Source organism: Procambarus clarkii, chromosome 34 (genome assembly GCF_040958095.1).
Source record: "Procambarus clarkii isolate CNS0578487 chromosome 34, FALCON_Pclarkii_2.0, whole genome shotgun sequence".
In the NCBI taxonomy this organism is placed as follows: Eukaryota; Metazoa; Arthropoda; class Malacostraca; order Decapoda; family Cambaridae; genus Procambarus; species Procambarus clarkii.
Genome location: NC_091183.1, coordinates 37,322,673 through 37,333,286, shown reverse-complemented (window position 1 = coordinate 37,333,286; position 10,614 = coordinate 37,322,673). Strand labels below are relative to the sequence as shown.

At 43.9% G+C, this 10,614-nt stretch overlaps 1 protein-coding gene across 1 annotated transcript in view; it reads left to right on the top strand.

Moving 5' to 3' along the window:
* Positions 1 to 381: 381 nt before the first annotated feature.
* Positions 382 to 10,614, top strand: part of Hsepi (D-glucuronyl C5-epimerase) — a gene marked incomplete in the record, with an annotated part of 84,936 nt that continues 74,703 nt past the window's right edge. The window contains 1 exon segment of the mRNA XM_045748283.2: positions 382 to 831.

Here is a 10,614-nt window from a genome sequence, read left to right as displayed (position 1 = left end):
TAATCTAGGTTGATACATCTTAGCATAGCTAAATATATATTTATATACGTTTTAACAAACGGAAAAGGGTGCTCTCGTCTCGTGTCCGAAACGACTACACCCCCATTATTGCCAGGCCTAACTTAGGTTTTCCTACATAACTGGATCATTTACTAACGTTTGATTTTAATTATAAAGATCATCGTTAAATTAATATAATTCATATAAAAAAATAATATGAGAATTATTTAAAGATATTTTAAGGCTAGTAAGTGTTTTGTAAGGTAAAAAAAAAATAATAACCCGTGAATACTTTGGACTATAATAACCATGTATTAATGAGTATAGTGAGTGATGCAGTGATGAGGAGGGTGAAATGAGGCAGTGAGAGGCGAAGGAAGAGTGCCAGGTGAGAGTGAGAGTGCCAGGTGTGAGTGCCCTCCGAGGTGATGTTTACACTTTGGGGAAGACAGTGTGGTGTGTGTGTGTGGAGAGGGCGCGTCTCGCACCTCTCTCTCCTCTCCTCTCTCACTTATTACCTCTCCTCCCTCGCCCCTCATCCCGTCTCCACACTCCCAGGCACCCTAAGCCTCCACCTCGAGTCCTGGCCTAGGCTGTCACCCTAGCAACAGGTGGTAATAGGCTGGAAGAGCGGACATAGGCCTGGGTTAAAGATACACTGTTACAGGGCCGTGTAGAGGCCTAGTCTCGTGGGACTCGTTAGAGGGATAATGAAACCTCTTATAGGCCTTCCGGAACCCTAGTCAAGTGGAACTGTTACTGGCCTGGCAAGAGGCCTAGTCAAGTGGAATCGTAATTCGGTTGTCAGCCTATGCTGCTGGACCTCACAGGGTGAGTACTGAACTGGGTTTACTTCTCAGTAGGCCTACCCCAGTCTTGCCTGCAATAGGCCTACCCGTCTTACCTGCTGTAGACGCGGTACGGTCAAATTGGACTCCAGGAATTTCAGCAAAGCTCATTTTCTGATTGTCATAACCATATACCTGTATATAGTTATCTTAGGACACATTAGTCTAAGTTACGTTCTGTTAAGAAATTGAATTGATTTTGAAATAAGTTTATTGAGGTAAAATACACACAAAGGGATGAGGTAGCTCAAGCTATTCTCACCCCGTTCAGTACATCGTGTTAATGCATACATAGACACACATCACAAACAATAAACATATTATTCTGTTAAGAGTTAGGTTAATTTGGGTTTGGTTTAGTTAAATTGGGTAAAGTTAGGTGGGTTTTAACACCCCCTTGGTAAACTGTCTTGTGTACAATATGGCTTTTATCTTTATAAACAAAAGGCGGGTAACAAGAGACTGTTAGGAAGAGCAGCATCATTCTTGATTCTTGAATCAAAACTTTGTATCATATTGGCACAAAGCTAGACATTTGGGCATGTTCCCCTGACACCTGATGCCTCTGTTTACCTAGCAATAAATAGATACCTGTTAATTAGCCGACTGGTGGGGGGTTGCATCCTGGAGATGAAATGTTTAGCCGTAAGGTCAACGTTTAAATATTGTACCGTTTAGTTGTATATAGGCCAGTTGATAGCCTCGGGTGTCCAATGAACCCCAAATATAAAATTTTATTCTAATATCACTTGCCTCGGCAAACGTAGTGCAGTATGTCGTTGAGCACCAGTCCAGTGTTCGAAGACCTGCAATCTCGCTGGGTTCCTGTGAGGTTGGAGTGTTTGCGGGCTCGTCGGTCTAAGCTTGTGAGGCTTGAGTACGTACCCTGTCAAGGGTATCTTCTCTATCTCTTCTGTCTTCCTGAAAAAGGGATTGCTGACCTGCTATATCTCGGTGGAAAATGGGACCATTCGCAGACATCGGTCTATGGTGGCCACTCGGGATTTTCACCAGATAGGCATTCAGTTTTGAAAGCAGATACTGCAATAAGATTTATTTATGAAGAATTTTTTTTACTGGCTATATTACATTGTATTAATACATTTTATGTTTGTTTATAAGACTGCTAATCATACACACTCTCACTACGTGACAACAGTACTGACTCACTATAAGTTGACTTAAATGAAGTGGTTTTAGGTATGAGACACCATTGGTTTATTATCATGTGAGTGATAAAGCATCCTGTTGTTATCTATTCTATATTGAGCCTTGAAATGATTGGTGTTTGTGAGAGTCAAATACAGTAAGTAATTATCAGAGCTTCCCAACACCAAGCTGGGAAGACTATGCAGCACCTGTGAGAGTCACATTAGACCTTTTAATAAAGTGGTCTGAATTAGCATCCTTTAAGTTTTTTTTTTTTTTTAGATAAAAAAGATGATAGATGATAATTTTCTTCCTTTAATATGAAAGACTCATTTGATTATTCTTAGCGTTGGTTAGATTTTTTTAAGCAAGTAACACTTGCTGAGCAGCTTCCAATGATAGGTGTGACATGCATTGCTATGGCCTCTGTAAGTGTCATTTATTTTTCAATAGGCTTTTGAAGAGCATTTATCTCTTTACAGTTTTTGAAACTGATGTAGCTTGTCCACTAAGGTTGCATTATAACTTTAATTTCCCACTTTCTTGTAGATCTGTGTATCATCTACAAATTCGATTATGTGGTTTGAAATATTATCTGTGCCATTGATGCATAGGTAAGGTTATGTTGCGAGGATCAAATTTACCGTTGCAGCACTCTGCTCATGATGATTTTCCAGTCTGATTTTATTCCATTAAGGATGACTTTGTTTTGTTATTTAACCTTTGATTCATCCATTCCAGTATTTTAATACTAGTTATTCTGAGTGCCTACTTAATGTTGCAATATGTAGTGCATCAAGTAAGATTTTTATTTGCGGGCACTTTGAGATTACGTATACACTTATGTACTAGCTTATTTTTAGTAGATAAACTTTAGATACACTACTTGGTTAAGACTTTTGGTAATTTTTCATCCCATATTAAGAAAGTTTACTTGGATATTTCTTCAATGTTAGTGACAGTTGTTTCTAAAAATAATTATTTGTACACATTCAGTTATATAAACTATGGCTAGGAATGTAGGCTAGGGTATGTAAGTAGCTTTGCTGACAGGGTTTACAATTGATGAGGTCTATATCAGCAGGTGGTGCAAACTTCTGGAGATACAGCAAGGCCTAAGCCAAGCAACAGTAATATCTAGGAATTTGCTGGATTTATTGAATTACCCATACAGGTGTTTGTACCTGGATTGTGCCTTAAGTGGTTTCTGAGAGTTCTACTTCCAAAGCTCCCTAACTGAGAACCTAAATGAAATAGTTTAGGATTCACTTGATTTATTAAGTTTGATTGAAGTTTTAAGTAGAAATATTATTTTTCTCAGCCTGCATACAGACAATCCAAGGATATAATCAACTCCTTCTTTAAGAACATGTGTTTTAGCTACCTTATTAGTTCTAGGTTTATGTATTTATAGAGCAGTATGAGATGGAATAAACATTAAACAGAGTAATCCATTATTAATATGTCTGTGTCTAGTTTCAGACACAACATGTTTCTATTAACCTTTATACAGTATTAATATTCTTGTGCAATGTGTGTGTGTGTGTGCTGTATGTGTGTAATTACCTAAGTGTCATTACACATAGCACACACACCATACAAGAACTTTAATATAAAGTTAAAGTGTACTCGCTTAATTGTACTTGCGGGGGTTGAGCTCTGGCTCTTTGGTCCCCCCTCTCATCCGTCAATCAACTGGTGTACAGATTCTTGAGCCTACTGGACTCTATCATATCTACATTTGAAAATGTGTATGGAGTCAGCCTCCACCACATCACTGCCTAATGCATTCCATCTGTTAACTACTCTGACACTGAAAAAAAGTTCTTTCTAACGTTCCTGTGGCTAATTTGGGTACTCAGTTTCCACCTGTGTCCCCTTGTTCGCATACTACCCGTGTTACACAGTTTATCTTTATCTACCCTGTCAATTCCTCTGAGAATTTTGCAGGTGGTGATCATGTCTCCCCTTACTCTTTCTTCTGTCCCCTTACTCACTGTCTCTTCAGTGTGTGTGTGTGTTAAAGAGGTGTGTGTAGTTAGAGGTGATAATCACTTACAGTCACTGTGTTAATTGTGAAAAATACTTGGTATATATGTTTTGAGCTTTATACAGTTCAAAAGCAATAAATTCCATCTGAAGAGAGAAAGCCAAACTGTTTATACATAATGCTGCTCATACTGAAGATAGATGTCGTTCCTTGTCACACCAAATGCACTTCTGGCAGCACCAGTGGGGTCAAGTGGGGTCATTTAGGGAAACCTTGACCCCACTGGTTTGGGAGACGTGTTCTTCTGTGAATTAAGTACCAGTCTGACTTAGGCTAAGGCACTGTATTTTACTTCATGCTGAAGTTTGGGTTCATCATAATCTAAACTACCATCTTAAGTGGTTAAGGAGGGATGGTTGGCCATATCAATCGTGTTGATCTCGTACATCCTGGTTGTGCAACTTGCATGCCCTATCACTTGTGAATTCCTGCAAGCAACCCATTTGACTTTATATTTAATATTATTATTTTGTATTAATACAGTATATTGGTACTATTTGTATTACTTTATTTTAGGTGTCTTTGGTATTATTATGCTATATTTACTGTATCCATATACAAGAAGATACAATGGGTTGTTGACCAGACCACACACTACAAGGTGAAGGGACGACGACGTTTCGGTCCGTCCTGGACCATTCTCAATCCGTTCTCAGACTCGACTTGAGAATGGTCCTGGACGGACCGAAACGTCGTCGTCCCTTCACCTTCTAGTGTGTGGTCTGGTCAACATACTTTAGCCACGTTATTGTGACTCATCGCCTACAATGGGTTGTTAAGGGGGTACATTCAGAGTAGCCAATTCACAATCCGTTGCAATATTAGTATGCTTGAAGGTGTAATGTACTATAATTTTTGCCTGTTGCATATTAGTTCAGCTGGGCAGAGCCAGGTTACCCCATCTTGTAGGGTTATATAATCCATAAAACCGGCTATCCTCCGGAGCTGTGCACGTTAAGATGTCGCTTCAGTTTAAAATCCATATAGATAAAATCCTCGGGAATAATGGGAGGACGTTTAACAAGCCCTCGGCTTCCTGTCCAAGCTTAGACAACCAAGGAGATGGTGCAGAGGAGGAGTCATAATAACGTGGCTGAAATTTGTTGACCGAACCACACACTAGAAAGTGACGGGACGACGACGTTTCGATCCGTCCTGGACCATTCACAAGTCGAAGGGACGAAACGTCGTTGTCCCTTCACTTTCTAGTGTGTGGTTTGGTCAACAAGGGGATGGTGTTCTCGGTCAATTTAGATAGGAAGTGCCAAGGTGGACAGCCAGGAAATGGTTCTCTTGAGCAGGGGGTAGAAGAAACTTCAGTATAAGAACAGAGTGGAAGTGGAATGCGCTTAAATGGAAAGTAGTTTCAGTACATAGGAAGCAAGAGAGTCGGAGACCACTTATCAGAGGCGACCAGGAACTGAAAGACGGGGCCCCAAGAGCTGATGTTCGTCTTGTAAACACATGCAGAAGAGGATCATAAATGGCTGTGCCCATAATAAGTCGACCATGACAGTGTGTGTGTCATTGTCGTAGCTCAGTCGATTAAGGCAGTGTCTGGGATGCTCCCGGACGCAGGTTCGAATCCTCGTCACGGCCCTTGTGGATTTCTTCGACCATGCGTGTATCTGAGACATAGAGCAAGCAGGGTATCAGGCAGACGCAGACAGTTTGAGCGGCTGAGTGCGTGAGAGTAGAGGTGGACCATCCCGTCCTCTCTAGTGTTTACAATGTCACTAAACTTACTAAATCGCCCGAACCTAACCCCACTGAGGACCCACGAATGGAAAACGGGGCTCAGTTTTGCAAGCCGCCATAATATTTAGTACATTAGCTTTGGGTCTTACATCATTTATACGTCGAAATGACGTACTATTCAAGAGGACGGGTTGTCCGGGGATGACTGTGAGAAAGTGCGTTCGGGCGGCATGTTTGAGGGAGGTGGATGGGAGCCGGAGAGGAATTGTCTATGTAAGGGGTAGGAGAGAGTGGGTGTAAGGGGTCCAGGGAAGAAAATGGACGTACGTCCATTTTCTAGACGTTTTTTCGTTCCATTTTTTCAGACGTACGTGTGTGTGTGTGTAGTTACCTAAGTGTAGTTACAGGATGAGAGCTACGCTCGTGGTGGCCTGTCTTCCCAGTACTCTTTGTCGTATACCACTTTGAAACTACTGACGGTTTTGGCCTCCACCACCTTCTCACCTAACTTGTTCCAACCGTCTACCTGTGTGTGTGTGTGTGTGTGTGAGTGTGTGTGTTCACCTAATTGTGCTTGCGGGGGTTGAGCTCTGCTCCTTCGGCCCGCCTCTCAACTGTCAATCAGTCAACTATTACTAACTACTATTTTTTTCCACACACCCCAGGAAGCAACCCGTAGCCCAGGTACCTAATTACTGCTAGGTAACAGGGGCATCAGGGTGAAAGAAACTTTTGCCCATTTGTTTGTGTGTATGAGTGTGTGTTCACCTAATTGTGCTTGCGGGGGTTGAGCTCTGGCTCTTTGGTCCCGCCTCTCAGTGTGTGTGTGTGTGTGTGTGTGTGTGTGTGTGTGTGTGTGTGTATGTGTGTATGTGTATGTGTATGTGTATGTGTATGTGTATGTATGTGTGTGTGTGTGTGTGTGTGTGTGTGTGTGTGTGTGTGTGTGTGTGTGTGTGTGTGGCCCGTCCTCCTAAGATTTCCCAACGTCAAGAAAACTGTCAATGTACAGTGTCCTCTCCCAACCCGTTCTCGCAAATTCGTAAAATTCCTCTCCTAACCTACCAGAGGAGCCAAAACAGAAAACGGAACAGTTACGCCACTTTCGCCACCCCGCTTCCATTTTCTAGTAACGACAATTTTTTGGCCTTATGTAACGCATACGAGCGAAAAGCGACGTTCTTAGAGGACGGGTTGGTGTGTAAAGGAGGTGGGGGGGGGGGAAGAGTGCAGCCAGGAGTGGCCACGGCATAAAACAGGAGTGGCCACGGCATAAAACAGGAGTGACCACGGCATAAAACAGGAGTGGCCACGGCATAAAACAGGAGTGGCCACGGCATAAAAACAGGAGTGACCACGGCATAAAACAGGAGTGACCACAGCATAAAAACAGGAGTGACCACGGCATAAAAACAGGAGTGGCCACGGCATAAAAACATGCAGGACGAGTGTGTGTGTGATTGGAGGGGGGGGGGTAAGGGGGGGGGGTTGCAGCATTTCTTGGCATGAAGGAGCGAGCTCTACTACCTGTCTCTATGCTTATATTTAGACAAATGCTTCAGACGTTAGTGTGAAGCATATACCTGGAGTCGGAGGTCTTCTCCCCCCCCCCCAAGTCCGGCCTGGGGCGACTTGTGATAACTTGGTCCAACAGGCTGTTGTTGCTTGGAGCAACCCCGCAGGTGCACATCTCCACTACACAGCTTTTGGTCAGGCACTTGTTGCAAGCGCTTGAGGGGCGGTTGGGAGGGGCATTTACCTGGGCCTCGACAGCCGCGTCTAACAGCCTGGTTGATCAGTCCAGCAACCAGGAGGCCTGGTCGACGACCGGGCCGCGGGGACACTAAGCCCCGGAAGCACCTCAAGGTAGGTAGGTATTTTATAATTTATCTATGGTAAACATTAGGCGTCTCAAGGCAGTTCGTAAGTGTGGATTGTCTCCATTTATGCTGTTTCTGGTTCTTGTGTACTTTCCTTTTGGCCTTATGGTCTGGACTTGTGATCCTGTGGTCCTGGGTTCGATCCCAGACGCCGGCGAGAAACAGTGGGCAGAGTTTCTTTCACCCTATGCCCCTGTTACCTAGCAGTAAAATAGGTACCTGGGTGTTAGTCAGCTGTCACGGGCTGCTTCCTGGGGGTGGAGGCCTGGTCGAGTACCGGCCCGCGGGGACACTAAAAAGCCCCGAAATCATCTCAAGATAACCTCAAGATAACGCCTAACGCGCCTCTCTGCCCTCGTTCGTAACTAATTATCAACCAATCTAAAGTACGTGTATATAAGCAGATGTAAAGTCACAATAACGTGACTGAAAAATGTTGACCAAACCACACACTAGAAAGTGAAGGGACGACGACGTTTCGGTCCGTCCTGGACCATTTATCAAGTCGATTACAAAATCGACTGTGTTGTACATTCTGCTATGGCGGTATGTTCACTCACAAGATGAGTGGCGCTGCCCAATAAACTCGCCCCTCGGGGCAAAATTAAAAAAAAAATCGACTTGAGAATGGTCCACGACGGACCGAAACGTCGTCGTCTTCAATTTCTAGTGTGTGGTTTGTTCTACGTGTATATAATATTGTTGCCACGGGCTGCTGCTTCAAATATATTTGGCAACAATGAATAAAGAATGAAATCACAAGAGCGCGATGTATCTTTGAATAAATAGTGAGGCTGCACGAATGGTATAAGACAGGGACGCTGTTCCATTCCATCGTACAACTTCGGTGTTTTCTCAGAGAACGAGTAGAGTTGCAAAGCATGATTGTCCTTTTGTAAAGCCAGTGTCTCACATTTTTAAATACTGTGTTGACACATGCAGCCGCGGGCCGCTCCAAGCAACAGCCTAGTGGACCAATCTCTCACAAGTCAAGCCTGGCCTCGGGCCGGGCTTGGGGAGTAGAAGAACTCCCAGAACCCCATCAACCAGGTATCGACCAGGTATCAACCAGGTATCAACCAGCCGTACACACTCTTATAATGACAGCCTGTAGTGTATATGCTGATGTCCTGGGCATGTCATATTATTTTTTACCACGTGTGTAAATTTCGGACTAAGCTCACAAGCTGGGTGCTGTCGGGGTGTTCTTGCTCTTTTCACCCACCAAATACATCATTTATGCTTCTTATTCGTCTCTTCCTTCTCCTCTTTCGTCTTCCCCCTTCTTCTCTTTCTCATCTTCTCCTCTTTCCCCTCCGAAACTTTAAACCTTTCCGGTTCTGTCTCCCTCCTGGAAACAGTTTGCGTTTCCAGGTAGCCGCATTAAATACCTCGTGTGTTACTGGAGCGGCCTATCCTTCCAGGAACTGTTAGTAGTGATACCTCGTGTGTTGCTGGAGCGGCCTGTCCTTCCAGGAACTGTTAGTAGTGATACTTCGTGTGTTACTGGAGCGGCCTGCCCTTCCAGGAACTGTTAGTAGTGATACCTCGTGTGTTACTGGAGCGGCCTGTCCTTCCAGGAACTATCAGTAGTGATACCTCGTGTGTTGCTGGATCAGCCTATCCTTCCAGGAACTGTTAGTAGTGATACCTTGTGTGTTGCTGGAGCGGCCTGCCCTTCCAGGAACTATCAGTAGTGATACCTTGTGTGTTGCTGGAGCGGCCTGTCCTTCCAGGAACTATCAGTAGTGATACCTCGTGTGTTACTGGAGCGGCCTGTCCTTCCAGGAACTATCAGAAGTGATACCTTGTGTGTTACTGGAGCGGCCTGTCCTTCCAGGAACTATCAGTAGTGATACCTTGTGTGTTGCTGGAGCGGCCTGTCCTTCCATTAACAAACAGCAGGAGGGCAGAGCTGTCTCAGGAGGGATAGGGTAGTCCCCGCTCCAGTTGTCACTGTTCAATCAGTCGCTGATCATCACGCAGTCCGTTCTCACGATGCGACAAGTGTCAGACTTAAGGTGGTCTTGCCTCACTGAATGACATGATTGTGGGATTGAAGGAGTAAAGGGGGGGGGGGGGGTTAAGTGGGTAAGTGACGGTATGGATTAAGGGAGGCGAGTGTGGATATAAAGAGGATAACTGGGGGGGTTGTAGGATAAACAGGTACGAGGTTAATGGTAATTTGAAAGGAGTAAGAAGCAATTGAAGGATTAAGAAGCAATTGAATCCTGCAAGCTCGCACGATACAATACCTCCAATGGATACCCGATTGACTGGACTGACTCAAGCGTCAGAGCAGCGGGGGTCTAACAGCCTGGTTGACCAGACCTCCCAACCAGGAGGCCTGGTCAGAGCCCGGAGTGGAGACATTGATCATGGGAACCATCTCAAGGTAACTGCAAGGTCTAAGGTACAAATGCACAAAGAAATCAAGACATTTGTACAAGGGACAATTGTACCTTACAAGAAATTTTTCTTGGACAGTTCTACCTCTTTTACACTACTACTACTACCACTATTATTATTATTTTTATTGTAATTTATTATTTTGCTCAATCTGATTTTAGTATTAAATTATAATGTATATAGTTTTATCATTTTCTTGCCTGTTGAAATTCTAGCATTTTCAAGTACTTATATTAGGTTTGCGTATTTAATGTGTTTGTGTGTGTGGGGGGGGGTTATAATTAACTCCAGTTTATACTAAAGCGTAATATTATTTAGTTGACGGGCCAGTCATAATTTTTTTTCTTTGGGACCTAGAAATTAAATATAAAAATGTGCGTTGTGTATTTAATGAGATAAAATTGGACTGTGCGTGTGCGGTTAGGGTACAATTGGCTCGTTTAGGGTACACGGACGCTGGGATTAGGGTACACTTGGATGTGTAGGGCCCTGCGGGCCGCTCCAAGCAACACCCTGTTGGACCAAGCTATCGCAAGTCGAGCCTGGTCTCAGGCCGGGCTGGAGGAGTAGGAAAACTCTC